At 38.4% G+C, this 16,132-nt stretch overlaps 1 protein-coding gene across 6 annotated transcripts in view; it reads left to right on the forward strand.

Moving 5' to 3' along the window:
- The window catches only part of FOXP2 (forkhead box P2), a 417,926-nt gene that overhangs the window by 55,538 nt on the left and 346,256 nt on the right, over positions 1-16,132 (forward strand). For all 6 annotated transcript variants that reach the window (XM_065697217.1, XM_065697620.1, XM_065697714.1 and 3 more), the window contains exon 2: positions 10,359-10,498. The gene's annotated coding sequence lies outside the window, so the exon portion shown is untranslated. The remainder of the gene's footprint in view (positions 1-10,358; positions 10,499-16,132) is intronic.

Below are 16,132 nucleotides of genomic sequence, written 5' to 3' on the forward strand. Positions count from 1 at the left end.
TGGGGGAAAAAACAGTTCCCCTTCGGATGGAAAAATCAGAACAAAACCCACAGACCTCACTTCCCTGTGATACTTTCATTGTTCAGAGAACACAGAGATGCTCTGAAATGTTTTGCTGTCAGTCAGGTTTTTTTGTCAAGGCATTTAAGACCGGTTTCAGAGAAGTTAAGCTAAACAAGAATGGTATTGGTTAATAATCTACAGGCTAAACAATGCTGTACCACTGTAAATCCTCAAACTAGCCTATGTAAATGTTTATAGCAATTTTTTAATTCTGAAAAGAGATATAATGCTATTTTAAAAGAATAGATGCTTATATCATGATGAAAAATTGTTGAAGCAATTCAGACTTATGTGTGTTCAAAGTATTATTCAAATGCTTGTTTCGTGAATAAGTAGCAACTCCCACAGACTTACTTTTCACGTCTTTCCAGATTGACTTATTTTATTTAGGTTTAAAGACTGGTATTTATAATAGATAATCTAAGTGTTGTGTATCTAGGGAATTCAGCATATGGATGGGGATATGGAAGGCATTAGTTATATGAGATTTGTTGACCAGCTTTTAATTCAGATTGTCATTTTTAACACACGGCGGTGCAGATGGTAAAGTTTTGACTGCCCGTCAGAGCCCATATACCTTAGGGACAGCTGTTGCTGATAAATCTTTTTTATATGCTTTAGGTCAAGAGTAGTCAAACCTGTTACAGCACCTGCTTCTGCATATGCAAATCTGTTGTTTTGTCATTTCATTAAACAAGGAAAGGTAGTGGTCTCCCGTGGCCGTAAGTAAGCCTGGAATATAGCCCGTATGAAAGGAAATCTAGTAAAGACAACTGCGGTTTCTGCAGTATAGCCATGGGATGCTGCTTCTGTTTGGGGGCTTTGTTTCTGGAAGACTGCCTGTAATTTGGAAGGAGGGTAGAAAGACAAGTAGATGTTTGGAGGCGAGAAGAAAAGGGAAGGTGTTTGCTGTCATTGACTGTAGGGCAGTTGTGAAGTTTGACATGCCCAGAAGCTAGCGGGTGCCATGTGGGGCTCCCCTACGCTGCATACCTCTGTTTTCATCATCTGGTAAGCCTGCAGCATGATTTCCGGGCACTGGAGCATACAACATGTCTACTTCGGTTTGGAGCTGATTGATCCACAGTATGGAACATGCTTGTGGGATCTTCTCTTGCTATAGAATAACATAAATGATTGAAATGCTTTCTTAAGAAAGAAAAGTATCATTTGTTTATGGAATTTGGCATCTAGCAAAAAAATTCCTGTCAAATGGCAGCATGCTGCGAGAACTGACGGTTTACCGCACAAGATTACGTGTGGGTTGTGGAAACTTTCAAGCTGTTTGTATTTGTGTAATCTATCAGATATATAGAGAGAGTTTAAATCATGAGGAGAAAGCTTCATTTATTGCACTTTGCAAGTAGGGCTGTGGCATGTAATAGAAATGGCGCTTAAGAGTTGTTTTTTTAAGCAGACTGACAGGAGATTTTATTCTGCACTGCCATAGATTGCTGTGGGGGAGAAAGGGAAATAGTAAAATTGATGAACAAATGTTGCATGCTGTCATTTTAGATTACGTTGTTTTGCCATGAAGTTGTTGCTATTTTTTTTTTTTTAAATACTGTAAAATCCTGCTGTTGCACAAAGTACCATTGTAGCACTGGGTTAATTATTTAATTCCAAGGATAGTTTGTCAACAGTAGCTTAATGAAGCCATGAGCAGAAATGCTTTTTGAACATTTTATGGAGGAAAAAGAATACTGCCCTGACCTTTCAACCTTGTAAGCTGAGTTTTCCCATTCTGACACTAGGCATTATTTTTGCAAAGCTTGGGAGTTTAACTCTTCAAGGAACCAGATATCATTTTTATTAGGATACTAATTCTGGTAGGTGCTAATCTCATCAAGATTTGCAGATGCAGACATTTTCCTTCATAGGCCGTTCTGATTTGTAGCTTTTTCTTTTCACAGCAGTATTAAATACCAAACCTTCTCTGATATGGAAGTTCATTAGAGATATGTCTTTGATGGCAGCCCTTTCAGGGCTTCAGTTTCAAATACCTTGATGTAAAGCTTAAGAAGCCATTGTGTTGTAAGCCCTCCTTGATGTGTCTTATTTAGATCTGCATAGTAAATCAAGGAAAGTAAATAACAAGGCAGCAGATGGAAGCATGGAGATAAGGCCAGTGAACAATTGTATTTGTATTTTGTTATGATGTTGACAGGAGCTAAAATTCACTAATCTAGTTCAACTGATCTGCATTTCAAAGAAATCTCATTTAGCAGCAACTTGAAGGTTTGGAGGATAAAGTTCTTTTATTGCAGCTTTTATTGCATTCTTTGCTAATTTATCTGGTCAAGATTTAGCCTTGCTTACTTAAAGCAGCAAGCATGTTACAAGGAGTCTTAAATACTACGAAAGCATTAATGTCTAGACTATGAACTGAAGGTAATTACATATCCAGCAGCGAATAGGCTACGTTTAGGAAATACTGTTGTCCAAATGGAATTGCGAGAGAAATGCAGATAAGGTATTTCCCCCTGTTTTCTCTAAGTGGTTGGTTTTTTTTTTCCTTTTTGTTATTTTACTGTTTTTTATTATGGAGAAAATGAATAGTTAAGCAAATCTAAATTACTAAATATGAAAAATAGGATTTCTTGAACTTTGAGTTCAGACATACCATACTTTGCAGCTCTGTTTACAGACTGGTAGCTAATATTAAGATTTCATTTAATGATTGCCCTCCTCTGTCTATTAAACTATTAAAAGGTGGACAGTAGTTTAGTAGAATGGTGGACCACAGTTGTTTTATGTGCACTCTGATGTTGTAGACAATGTATGTGTGCATTGTGTACTTTGTACTTGCTAAAGTACAGCCATGTTACCTCGAAAAAATGTGATCGATACATCATAAAAATCAAATATGGTTGAAATTGAAAGTGATATAAAGTAGAATTTAGGGTCTCTTTTTGGAATTTAAAAGAAGTTGTTTAATCTTAAGGCCAAAACCCAGCCTCTTACTTGGATTTCGTTTTCACTTTTTAATATAACTTCTAACAATGGCCTATTGAGAGAACCGATCACAAGTGTGTGCATACCTATATACAAATATAACAATAATATAGCAAAGCATGCCAGGCCGGTGTATGTCCACTGTAATAATGGGGCCCAGTTCTAAGACATGTAAATCAAAACCAGCAGCTGTTGCATTTTCATGCTATAGTACTTACTGCCCTGCTGCAGCCTGTCCTAGTCATAGAGCCCACATCTGTGCCCCGAGGACTGCACCGCCATCTCATATGAAGTGTGGGGTTTCACACTTGTTTGTAGTGAGTCTTTGTAGGCTGGAGATGAGCAGAGGGGGAGGCAGCTGGGGACAATGGCACTTGGTAGGCTGCAGTGATACCTGATAGCTTTTGACTGCTGGAGTCCATAGCTAATCAGATCATGGGGTGGTAAATGCTTCTTTAGTAGTAGTACTCACTTAAGCATCTTTTGGTTTCTTCCCCTCATTGCCATACTTCTGAAGATGCTCATACATTGGTTTGCGGGTCTGCAAGGTGGAAGTTTAATCTAGACTACTTCCATGGCATGGCTGATCATGTAGCTCCATGCACAGGTGCCCTGGCACAGCTCAGTTGCCGGTGGTGAAGGAGGATGTGGTGCCTCTGCCACTGGATGAAGTGTTCGTTAGTCTACACCCCAGGACGCACAGGGTGAGCTTCTCAGTAGTGCGAGCCAAGCCACCTCACAGTTTTATGTCCCACCTTTATCCAGGCCACATCTCCCCACTCCTCTCTTGCTGTGGCAGGGATGTCCCCACTTTGGTCAAAAGCTGATAACTTGTTTTGCAGGACTGTTTTCAAGTAATCGAACTCCCTGATCTGTCTCACTTTGCAGTTGCACAAATTTTCAAGTAAGCACAAGGAAGGAGCCAAAGTCTGCAGCTGAAGAGGAAGGTGAGGGAAGTTAGGGCTGCTTCAGCCCCAGTTTAGAGCACCTTATGTCATTGTGCTGCTGTATCCTTTCTGGAAATCCTTGCCTTTACCCATTCTAGGCCACTGTATGCTCTGCATGTGTGAAAAGAAGTAGACAAGACAAGTAACAATTACTCAGAAAGGTAACTTGCACTGCTTTGTGAAATAAGCATGTACCAGGCAATGTAACAATGACAATAAAATAAATCAGGCTCCCCTAGAAAACTCCACAGTATATCTGAACATATAATTACATCCCAATTTGACAAAGCTCAGAAGGGAAATACTGGATTTGAAGATGTCCCAAGGATGTCATCCTGTTTACAGCACACAAGAGCAAATAGGTCCACATGAGCAAATCCATTCAGGCACAGTGGTGTTCACATCTTTAGATTAGGTCTTCCTTCTTTTGTGTAACAATTTAAATCATCCCTTAAATAAGCGTATGCCCCTACTGTTTGGCCTGTCACAGTCTCCGAAGTTTTATCAATCGTAGACTGTTTTACAAACCTCATGCCCTTGTACTTTTGGCTTTAGCATTGCTGACCTCGCTCCATCCCATCTCAGTCCTTCCGTGCCCAGGCATTGCCTAAGGTGACAAGGAGGCATCTTGGCTGTCACTGAATGCTCGCCTCTTGTGCTCCTGTCCCTGCCGGCTCCATTCACGTGTTGTGTTTCTTGCAGGGCTAAAAGAGGGGAGCATGCTTTCAGCAAAACTGAGAGTGGGAGGAAAAATAAAAGAGTGAAAGGAGAAATAGGGAAAAAAAAGCCAAATGGAGTTTTACAGAATTTGTCACATCTCTCCCTCTACAAAAACCTTCTGCACCCCCCAGCCTCCTGCAGCACTGTAGCAGTACTGTGTGTTTGAGTGATCTTCTCTCAGGTAATTGGGATCAAAACCATTCAGAAATGAGGTGGATTAAAAAACAAACCTTGAATTCCTGCTATCGTTGTGTCAGTGGTGGTGTTGATTTCAGAGCCCTGCCTGCCTGAGTTGTGTGTGGTGCTGCGCATCTGGAATCATAGCGAAGCGCTCAGTATTTGTCTCTTCAGATCGCGCTATATGCCTGTGTTGAATGGTGGCCTAGCATTGGAAAGAGAAGGGCAGATGGAGCTGGAAGGAATATCAGATAAAGGAGGTGGCACTCTTCCCAGTGGGGATGGCTGGAGAAAAATAGACATATTTGCCACAAGAAGTACTATGCAAGTTTGCTGCTGTTTAACCTTCCCAAGCTTAGATGTTGCTTTAACAACTGTTTACCAATTATTTCATCTGGTTGTCCTGAATTCAGCATTATATCTTTGTTGGCAGATTGCCTGATAGAGCTAGGTAGCCTGTGTCTTCTATTCTCTCTCTTGTATACAGCATTTGCTTTGGGATGGTAGACAGCTAACCATGCAAGCAGTTACTTAGACACGGGTCTTACCTTTGTTTTCATGCCAGTCCATCCTCCTACAATTCAGTTTAAGGTTGTATTTCTGTTCAATATATTTTGAATAAATATTGAATAAATCTGCAAGAGAAACAAGGAGCCTTTCTCTTAGCTGTTAATGGTGATCCAAATCCAGAAGATTTGAAGAGTTGCAGTATACAGCTGGTGAGGGGACTAGATTTTAAAATACTACAAATTTTAGTGGGTGTTTTCAGGTCCTGCAGGAGATTTATATCAAAGAACAGGCATGATTATTGTTTATCTTAATAGGACCTATGCATTGGCTCTTGTGCCAAGGCCATTTTACCTGTAGATGCATAATTTGTCCTTTCTCTTTTTATTATGTGAGAGAAAGGAAGTAGTACCAACTCTGATGTTTTCTGAAGTATTGTTTCTTTAATAATAGCACAGTAAACTTCCTTAAATTGCAGACAAACCAAACAGCTTCTTTCAGTTGAACATCACAACATTTAGGGAGTTTTGAAGTGCAACACCTTTACTTCTTGAATTATTTACATTGTGACTCTTCTGTTGTTCACTCATTATCTTTTTTCCAAATTAGGAGAATGGTACCAGAGAGCAGCTGGGAAGGACCTTTGCCCAGATATATTTGTGTGTTTTGTGGCAGTATTTTAATACATCTTTCTTAACAGAGGTTTCAGAGTTCTCTAGCAAAGCAGTGATTGTTTTTGTGAGTTTTATGTTTTTGTGAGATAAGGTTTCTGGGTAAAGGCTTTTAGATAAACACGGTACTAAAGACACATGATTGTAATACGACATGAGGCTGACTATACAATTACATATGAGAGCAAATGTTATTCAATCTCAAACCAAAACTCCAATACAGTCCCTGATTGTTTATACACTATAATTTCAGGCCAGATCCTGCTCTAGTCTTTTGCTTATTTTCATGCAATAGGGCTACAGATATTGAAAGTAAAATTAATAGGATGCTTAAAATGGAATTTTATGGCATATTCAGTCAGGGACCTGAGCCATTGGATTTTTTGTAAATAAGATATATAATCCTAAAATAATGGAGAAACTTGCTTGTATAGTCCTCAAACACTTTAACACATTTTTATGTAACGCAGTCTAAAAATAGGTGGCAGTCATGAGAGAAAGTATCTTATCAATACCTGTTTGGGATGACTTTGTAATGCAGCTGTGGCTTTATGAATTGCCAAAAAAGTCACATAACAGTAATGCTAATAAGAGCACATTACCATATATAGCTTTTACTTTGTGTCTTAGGTAACTTATGGAAATGGTGTGAGCCTGCACACAGGCATAGCTTTTAAATACCCTGAATTGATACACGTGTACTCTGGAATATGTTTATGTCTTTAATCTCATTGGTTACTTGTATCATTATGCTGTTCCAGAAATAAAAAACATAAGCTAAGAAATTCTTCGTGTAAAAATTTCTTCCTGTATCTTTGATATGTACTATGATATAAGTAGATTTCCACCAGGGGTATAATTGAATTAGGGAATATGTGGAATAAATTTTTAAAGCAGGCGTGAATGCTCGTTTAATCTTCAGATGGGATTATATAACAAGTGGTTGAAAAAGCATTCTTAGTTTACACAATTTTGTGTGTAACTCTCAAGTCCCAGCACTTGCAACTGAAGTAATTGCATATCAGCTTTTGTCCCTTTCTGTGCCCTTGTGTGAGAGAGCCAAATGATGTAACTTGAAGCCACGTATGGAAAGAGCGAGAATCACAGCTTTTATTTGGCAACCAGTAGGTTGTCAGACAGTAGCTGTCTTCTAATATCTGTTCTCATGGCATTCTTTCTTACCACTGAAATACTGGCAGTGATAATTCTGTGTTGTTGTTATTACTGCTATCAGATAGTTTTTAGAGGGTTTATCCTGCACTAGCGTTTTATCTGCTATGGTATACCTGGAATCCACTTCTCTAAAACTTACAGTTTTGCAAGAAGCTTGTCATTGCTCATGCATCAATTCTAAGACATTCAGTTCTTGTTTGCTACAGCTTGCACTTATTTATAGTTAGTATCACAGTGACGTGCAGGATGTCAAACAGAACTTGGATTCCTTTTGAGCTGGATGGATTATATTCCTACCCTTAAGATTTTACATTCTAAACAGAAAGTTGGACAAATGGTAGAAGGGAGAGGTGGCCTAAAATGTTGCTATAGGCCAGTAGTGCATGAGTCTTTGATCATTAGCACGCTGTACAGTGAATTTTCTTTCATCCTTAGTGTAGCCATTTGAGCTGCAGAAGCAAGCAGAACAGCAAACATCGTAGCAGCCTCTTCTTTGCAGAGCAGAGAAGTGATGAGGGGGAATAGACAGAACAGTAAACACACTTTGATCCAATATATCAAGCTGACCAAAAAAAGTATCAGTAATTCAAATTCCTCACTGTAGGGTCTAAAAAGAATGATAATAAATAGGTCTGTGTGTAGATGGAGTGGAAAATCTCTGATTTTTGGGTGGAACATTAAGGTATTAATTTGTGCATCTTGCAAAAGGGACTTTGGTTGCATACTGATGTCTGAACAAAGTTATTTTTGTCCTGTTATGTTTTTTTGTGCTAGTACAGACTGCTTCTTCATATAGTGTGCCAATGCATAAGTCTCCATAAAGGGATACTCAGTTCACAGACACAAAGATCTGTATCTAGCAAGACAGCAGAAAGGACTGCTATATTCCTTTGGTACACCTGGTAGGTATGGATAGAATTAATTAACATAGTTTTTGCTCAAAAGAGACATACCAGTCCATGACAGCAAAAAGTGTTTGTTCCTGATGACAGTCATTCACTTTCTGCTGGTTCAGAGGCTTCCCTGAAGGAATTTTAATTGATCTGCACTTACCCAAAATAAATCAGAAACACTGCTGTATCCTAGAGATTAAAGTAAAAGAGAAGATATTGGAACAAAGAGTATATGATTTTTAAGGTTTGCTTTGAGATGAAACTTGGGACATGGAGATGCTGACCTGCATTTATATGTGTTGTACTGAGTGGGAACACATGGATGAAGTTACAGAGTCAAACACATGAGACCAGCGAACAACTTGAGAAGCAGAACCTTGCTTTGTAGCCCTCTGCCCTGGCTGCTTTGGGACTGTGGACTGGGGAGAGGAAGGCTACTGCTGCTTCACAGTAAGACTTTGCTACCTCATTTGATGGTTTTTTTTCTGTGGTGATGCTATTTTTAAAAAGTCAATCACGTTTATTAAGCATGTAGTAAAATAGAGAGAACCATGGGAATTCTCATTGCAGTAGAAAAGGATCTACCCCAATGCAAGTCAGACTAGACTGCCTGTGTACCAAATGCAGTAACTGTAGTTCTTGTGTAGTGAATTTATCAGTGTAAAATGGATCTTAGAATCTGTTAATTAGCACTAGCATAAGTGAATATACAAGGAGATACAATTGTCATCCTGGTTCAGACCAGTGGTTCACATAGGCCATCTTCTGTCTCCGGTGAAGTCTCTCTTCCAAGGATACATCCACTTTCCCTTTTGACTCATGAAAACTCCATGTGTCAGAAGCATCCTTGGGAAGAAGTCTGCAAGTCTGTTACCCATTTTGTGGACAACAGATTCCTGCTTTTTCTTTGGAACTTGAGTTTTACTAGGCAGTTCCCTGAGTTAAAGGGATAGGGAACAGATGATGTCTGTGCAACCTCTCCATCTTCTTCAGGCTTTTGTAGTCTCCTATATTCTATACAGCCCTTCCTTAAGCTGCCTCACAGTTGTGGTGTGTGTCATAGGGAAGCCATTCTAAACCTTTGATTATGTACAATTTTCTTCTCTGAACCTTTGCTAATTAGTTCTGTTGGGTTGTGTGTTCTGTGCTGGACACCAAAGTAGAGCAGGCTTTTAAAGGCAGGGATTAGTACAGTGGCAGATGATGTGTTATGCTTTGTTCCTTATTCCTTTCCCAGTAATTTTTGATACTAAGTTTATAGTTTTGAATCTGACTGGTGAGTTTTCATGGACCTATCCATCATAAACACCAGGTCTGACTTTCTGAGCAATAAGATGTAGTGCAAGAGAGGGCTGTTTTGTTTAACAGAAGGTTCAGATTAGAGTATCAATAATGGGGAACCAAGATGGTTTCCAGTGAACCTCTGTTCATCAAATTGTGATTGCCTGCTTGAGCCCTTCCAAAAGTATTGAAAGTTTCTTTGTGGTGAAAAGCAATCAGTAATACGAAATTGTCTCCTTGATCTAGGGGTATGATTCTCTCTTAGGGTGCAAGAGGTCCTGGGTTCAAATCGCGGATGAGCCCAAACCTTTTGGGGCTGCTCAGCCTGGAGAAGAGAAGGCTGCATGGAGACCTCATAGCAGCATTCCAGTATCTGAAGGGGGCCTATAAGGATGTTGGGGAGGGACTCTTCATTAGGGACTGTAGTGACAGGACAAGGGGTAACGGGTTCAAACTTGAACAGGGGAAGTTTAGATTGGATATAAGGAAGAAGTTCTTTACTGTAAGGGTGGTGGGGCACTGGAATGGGTTGCCCAGGGAAGCTGTGAATGCTCCATCCCTGGCAGTGTTCAAGGCCAGGCTGAACAGAGCCTTGAGTGACATGGTTTAGTGTGAGGTGTCCCTGCCCACGTCAGAGGGCTTGGAACTAGATGATCTTAAGGTCCTTTCCAACCCTAACTATTCTATGATTCTATAATTTGTACACTTCCAGGTTTTAAAATAATAGTCTTGTTGCTGGGAATCTCAGGAGTGGAGCAGGTGACTATTTTAGCAGTAGTGACTACTTTACATGTTTCAAACAAAAAAGGTAAGAAACATATAAAATGTGTGGGATTTCTTCCAGGGTACATAGTACATGTGTGTAAAAATGGTCCCCAAAGTGTGTTTCAAAGAGGTGATTGTAATACCTTGCTGTAAAACACAATATGGATACTTGCACTTACTGTGTTCCTTTCTCTTCTTATCCCTAGATAATTTCAAGTGACAATTAAGGACCTTTGTCCTTATCTGCTGTAGAGGTGATAGACTCTTCTGGAAGGAGAACCAGTTTGAGCAAAAAGACCGTCCCTTCCAACAGCACAGCAAGGTTACTGAGTGACTCCAAAGAAATGTAAGTGATTTATAACCTAACTGTGGCTGTGGCTGTTTCTGCTGTGGATTTATATGCTCTTCATATGCTCTGTGGGAGGAATACAGGACCATGTCATTGAAACATATTGCTTATAGATGTAAAATATGGTTTAGGAATAAATTTGTGGAGCATACAGAAAATACGTACTCCTCCTATTTTTGTGTGATGGTAAGATATGCTACTTTTCTTTTTCCCTCCCCAGATGGCAATTGTTAATGGGAATGAAGTGCTCTAAGAGTCACAGACATGTTTTTCTACCATTTTCTATTCATCTAGTTCTGAGTTAATTTAGATACATAGAAACTAAGCAGCTAAGTCTCAGTTAGTCATCCTAGATTCCGTTTGCCATCAGGAGAGAAGCAGACATCTCTAGAGGCCAATTCAGCTTATCTTAAAAGTAGTGCCTAGGGAATTCAGTATTACGTGTTGGGTAGCTTCTGTTTCTCCATTGACCACTTAGCTTCAGCCTAAGTATTCATTTTAACCTGGAATATCTGTGTAAGAAGCAGTGCCAGTTGCTTTTCCCCTCCCCATATTGTCATTCTCCCTCAGCATGTGTAGCTGTTCATAAATTTGCAGAATGGTTCTGGCTGAAAATAACTAATTATTTCTGCAGTTTTGTTTTCAGCTGGGTTTATCCCAGCCTTCTCCCATATGGCTGTCCAAGGGCTGTGACTGGTACAAAGGGTGATAGTGGTGGGAATTAGCAGCCAAAAGTGTGGGGGAGTGCATGATAACTTCTTTTGGCAGCTGTGCTAGTTTGTACAGCTTAAAGTGCTTGGTAAGCTATAGTCTCAGACCTTGTAGATATTTTTAGTTCTCTGCCATTTATAAGAGTGGAAAAACTTGTGTGAGGCACCCAGCTTATTATCTAATGGGGAACTACTGTTTTGTTGTACATTTCACACTCTGGTAGTGCAGGGTCTTTTATATCCATTGCAAATTAAAAGTCAGATCTCCAAAACCAGGAAATGGTTGCAAATGGCTAGCAGGTAAGCAGGCATCCTATAGTAATTTATAGTGTAGGCATGATGCTGTTTAATTCATATATACATACATGATTTCTGAATCTTAAAAATGCTAGCTTGATTTTGTATAGCACCAAGCATCATGTGTGGGTTGGGTGATGTCATATGATTAGTGGTTGGACTAATTTAAGCACAAAATTCTTGCCTCTCCTGAACAGCAAAATACCGAATAGCATTTCATTTTCACATTAAATACCTGATGGGAGGGTGTAAAGACAGAGACAGATTTTTTTCATTGGTGCCCAGTGACAGGATGAGGGGCAATGGCTACAAATTGAATACAGAAAACTCTATTTAAACATAATACATAAAATACTCTTACCTTGAGGATGGTCAGACGCTGGAGCGGATTGCCCAGACAGGCTGTAGAGTCTCCATCCGTAGAGATACATGATCACGGACATGGTAACAAGCAGCCTGCTGCATCTGACCCTGCTTGAGCAGGGGTTTAGACTAGATGATCTCCTGAGGTCCCTTCTAATCTCAGCTGTTCTGTGATACTGGGAATATTTGTGGGTAAGCAAAATCAGCCAAGATTCTGCTATTTTATTTAGTGATTTTTTTATATTTTTATTTTTCCAATTTTGATGTATTTAGCTGTTCAGTTTAGGCTTTTACTTAAGTTTTGGCTAAAGATGAGAGATGGCAGAAGTTGTGAGCTTTCTAAAATGTGTTAAATTATATTTAAAGACTTGTGAATATAACTACAAAAATCACATTGAAGTCTGTGAAAATATATTTTAGCCATGAATTAGCACCATAATTCACGTGATGTGAACAGTCATATGATGGGGATTTTAGATGTTTAAAATGAGCATCTTTTTCACTTGATCCATGGAAAAGAAGCTACATTTTTAGTACAATTTTGTGTTTGCAGCAAAAAAAGAAAAGACAAAACTGAGGGCAAAGCTGTGGAAGAGAGATCTATTAATCCACAATAGAAATGGATGTCTTCCTATAGTCTTGTCAGAGGTCAATGGGACCTTTAAAGCAGTATAACAATTTCATTATGAACTCTGCTTTGAGGTACCTGCAAATGGCCATTCTGGGATAATCCATAATTCAAGTGGATGCCAATGTAAACATGTAAAAAGTGGGCAAATGTACAGTGACACTTCCCAATTAAGTCTTCCATCTTCTATGAATGTGTAATTCAGGGGCTTCCTTGTCTTTTGGAACACTTAGGGGAAAGCATTTCTCTGTTTAATTGTTGGTTTTCTCGAATTTTGACTTTGATTATTTTGGCAGACATTTTCTGTCCACGGTTTTTGCTATGGGCAGAATGTCTTTGCAAAAGCTTCTGTGAGATGGGTGTATCATTTCTGAAAATGGAAAAAAAAAAAGCTCTAAAAAAAGCTCTAGGATCTCTTTGCTTTGCTTTAAGCAAGGACTTCAAATTTGAAAGTGAAGCTTTAATGGGTTATAAGATGTGCCTTTTGCCATGCTGCTGAACGTCTATCCTCATTGCACTGAATTATAAGCTTTTGAAAATTGCTGCTTACTCATAATCAGAAGAGGCATATTACGTTGTCAGCATATTCTGAAAATATTCTCTCTGTATTCTTAATCTCCTAAAAAATGATTGAGCCCATCCTGGTTTGGAGATTAAACACTGCATGACATTTGAAATGCACAGATCCCCTGTTATTTTCACAAAAGGGTCTTGTTTTTTGAATTTTTCCGGGACAGCATATTTTGGTTTTTTATGCTTGTTGAGAATTCTGTTTTTCTGCATCTTACGCTTGCTTTTCCCATGTACTCTTTCAGAAGGATGTCAAGAGCGGGATTAATTTCCTCTGATGTTAGCCATCTAAAAAGATAGGTGTTGTAAATCTGAATCGGTCACTATAGACTTCTGTAGTCAGTGAATAGAGATGGAGGCTTCCAGGGGAGAATTCCCATAGCCTCTTTTTATGTCTGTCTTAAAGTGAGATGATTCATCCTTTGGAGATGCCTGTTTCTTGTCACTGACAATAAAAGAAGCTTAAGGTGACCAGCACAAATTTAGACATCTAACTTTTCTTTTAAATGTTAAGGCAGATAAATTCCATCTCATGTGACATAATGTGAGGCAAGAATGTTACTGCTGACATTGACAAAAACGTCCTGTTTTCACATGAGTAAACAAAATTCATCTTTGTATTATTTCTGTGTGGTTACGGTGATACATATGAGCGTATTAAAAGGACATTTTCCATGTTGCTTAGACTCTGTACGTAACCATTAAAAAATGCTCTTCAAATGCCATTTTAATATTAACTATGAAGTATCAATAGATTTCAAGTTTTTTCTTCTTATATTTTGTCTCTAGGTTGAGAAATGCAAGTATTTTAACTTTGTGTCGTTATTTAATGTCTAGTAAGATAGTAGAAGGTATATTTATTATAGCTTGCAATAAAAGACTGAAAAAATCAAGTGCTAATATAACATGAAAATGCTTTTTCAGCTATTTTTTATATTAGATTTAAATTTCATTTTTTAAAGCAGGCAATTTTGGTGACTTTCCAATTTGAAAAAGATTGCTCTACTATCAACTAATATTGATAATGTGTTCTGTTAAATGAGATTGTGATGAAATGCTATTTTCCATTTGTAATGAAGCATTGTAGATTTCTTTAGTAATTTAAACTGTATTTGAGTAATGGCAACTACATCACCTACCATAAGATGGTAACATACCACCTTCCTCAGTTCCAGGGTTCATGGATATGGGCTGTATGTTGGGAGGACTTCATTTCCATAGAACAGTTGAACACATCTAAAAGGCATTAGAAGGAATGTATGTTGTTTCTGTTTGCTTTTTAGCTAAAATATAGGTATCTAACGAAGAAATTATAGTGTAACTTATTATTAGTTGTCCTTTTGAGGCTAATCACCATGTATTTGACTTATTCCCTTGCACTAATAAACTTACCTAGACTTAACTTCATCAGTGTTTTTAACATCACTGTGATGAAACTATGGACAACAGTTGAATATGCTTCAAAGATAGTCTCAGTATTATACTTGTCCTGTTGTAGGAGAAACAGGACTGATTAACCTCATTGAGGTATATAAATGTTTTCTTTCACTTTAAATTTGGTTTTTAATATTACTTTTTTTATCTGGGATGTATCTTTCATTTTGTTTCACTCTTTTCATTGTTATTTAAAATGTGATATATTTAGTTGAGTATTGCATAGTAGCAGAGCACATATATAGTGGTGTAAAACTACAGAGAATGCCTGACTCCTGGAATGTACATTCAACACAAGGAAAGAATTTATTTGTTTTTAAAAAGAGCACTTGCAAATTGGCCTGAAGAAAGTACTTAGGAAGGGAAGTAATCTCATGTTAATGATGTTTAGGTCTTTTCTCTTTCTCCCTAATATTTGCACAAAACAGTGTTGACCAGTGTTTGTATCTCAGTAAGCTGTGTGCTGTAAACAGGAACAAAATATTTCCCTTAGAAACACTGTCATATCAGTGCTTGCTGGCCAAGATTCTCACTGGTAAATACGCAGAACTTCACTGAAGCTGACAAGCTGGCTCCCTACGTAGTTCATACAAGTTTTATAGGCTTGATTTTTTTTCACGATTGTCTGGCTTTATTTGAGTTGGATTTTGTAATATTCCTACCCTTCTGCTGCTTTAAGAATGTTTAGCTTTGAATGGCATTTTACGCATTATCACAAAAATCCACCAAAAAGACCCTAGTTCTGAGAAAACAAAAAGGGCAGTTCAGCCAAGGTGCCACTAAACAGAGGATGTTTGAGTAGTGAAGAGCTGTGCGTATTTGTATTGAACTACAAATTTTACTTTATGATTGACATTTTGTCCTGACCCTGTTCGAGTTTTCAGACTGAGTAGATCCCACAGATCTGAGAATATCTGGGTCCAGTAAGTGAATGTGAGTATAGAAACTTGAGGAATATCCATTAGAGACAGACTGCATCAAAATTAACAGAGCAAATATTGTGCACAGCACAGGAATCAAAATCATTTTAATAATAGGAAATTCCACATGGGGTCAATCCCATTCCATGTACATAGGGAATCAAGTTCTCATCGTACTGTTGGTCTAACTCAAAATTTAAAGGCAAAGTGAAGTTTCAAACAGGGAAAAATGGAAAGATGGTTTGATTGTTGTAGGTGTTTTTAGAAAGTATAAATATGTATTAATAGTTCTTCTAAAACTACTTATGTGTACTTACATATATCTTGTCTCAAGTCACAAAGCAGGCAAGAGAGGAAGGAAAACATTTCACAAGCATGTCTTCATTGCTTCATCCTGTATAAGCTCTCTCTTCTCCAGTCCATTTTTGATGGTTAGATTCCGGAATTACTTGGTTCAGCACATCCATTAACTGGACCTTACCCCATTCTGACTATCAGTTTTCTTCATTTTCTTCTTTGTGATATGTGGAGTCCTATAAGTTGATTTGAGGTATCTTTCCTGTATAAGGGAGCGGAAGATGGGTGATAGACTAAATAAAGGTGCCAACTAAGCGGATGCCTTTTGCTGAAATGACACTTTCATAGACTCTGGTGTCACCTGGCATGCACTTGCAGTTGCCTGGCGTTAAGCCATTCGGGAATTGGAAAT

Source organism: Lathamus discolor, chromosome 1 (genome assembly GCF_037157495.1).
Source record: "Lathamus discolor isolate bLatDis1 chromosome 1, bLatDis1.hap1, whole genome shotgun sequence".
In the NCBI taxonomy this organism is placed as follows: Eukaryota; Metazoa; Chordata; class Aves; order Psittaciformes; family Psittacidae; genus Lathamus; species Lathamus discolor.